Source organism: Octopus bimaculoides, chromosome 7 (genome assembly GCF_001194135.2).
Source record: "Octopus bimaculoides isolate UCB-OBI-ISO-001 chromosome 7, ASM119413v2, whole genome shotgun sequence".
In the NCBI taxonomy this organism is placed as follows: Eukaryota; Metazoa; Mollusca; class Cephalopoda; order Octopoda; family Octopodidae; genus Octopus; species Octopus bimaculoides.
Window position 1 is genome coordinate 62,971,985 of NC_068987.1, and position 1,080 is coordinate 62,973,064.

The 1,080-nt window shown below is 35.3% G+C and overlaps 1 protein-coding gene across 3 annotated transcripts in view; it reads right to left on the reverse strand.

The window, feature by feature from the left end:
* LOC106878090 (ribosyldihydronicotinamide dehydrogenase [quinone]) overlaps positions 1–1,080 on the reverse strand; it is a 39,351-nt gene that overhangs the window by 16,865 nt on the left and 21,406 nt on the right. The gene's annotated exons all lie outside the window — the stretch shown is intronic.

Consider the following 1,080-nt stretch of genomic DNA (forward strand, 5'->3'; position numbering starts at 1 on the left):
AAACTGTTAATTAGTATAAGAATTAGACCTTGCTCTTAGCCATATATAGGCTTCAGTTTCTTATTTCTTTATTGCCCATAAGGGGCTAAACATAGAAGGGACAAACAAGGACAGACAAAGGGATTGAGTCGATTACATCGATCCCAGTGCGTAACTGGTACTTAATTTATCAACCCGAAAGGATGAAAGGCAAAGTTGACCTCGGCGGAATTTGAACTCAGAACGTCACGGCAAACGAAATACCACTAAGCATTTTGCCCGGCGTGCTAACGTTTCTGCCAGCTCGCCTTCTTTCAGTTTCTGTTTACCAAATCCACTCACAAGGCTTTAGCTGGCATGAGGATATAGAAGACACTTGCCAAAGGTGTCAAGCAATGGGGCTGAACCCAGAACTATGTGGTTGGGAAGTAAGCTTAAGCAGAAACAAATGTTTAGCACCAACCAGTGTGAGATCACCTAACTTCTAATTTTACAATATAAAACTTCATTTTAAAGTGTTTATATTTAAATTATAAAGTGTTTATATTTAGATTATAAAGTGTTTATATTTAAATTATAAACACACTATACTATCTCATGATTATATAGAACTATTTTTGTTTCATTCCAAACACTGGCTTGATAATGAAAAAGTTAGTTATTTTACTAAATCTCTCCAAGTGCAGGATTATTTTCAAAATTAATTGACATGCAGATTGACAATATACTTAAATTGTAATTTGATGAAGAAAAAGCTAATCCTTTAGCATTCAAAATACTCTGTCAAAGACAATGCTTATTTATTCATACTGTTTTGAATTAATCAAGCATTGTCTTGTAGCTTTGAGATTGATGTGATAGTAGCATAGGTGTATTTTGGTTGAGTTAGTCCCTTGTCACCCTGAAATGTTTGCCTGAGGGGTGCACAGAGCCTTCAGGCAAGTTATGACGCCTACAGGCAAAACTCAGAGAAGCAAGAGATTGACTCAACCAAAATAAAATATATTATTAATCTCTACTATGATATTGAGTACTCTTCTCTGACAGTCAACACTAAACACACACACACATATATATATATACACACACACACACACACAC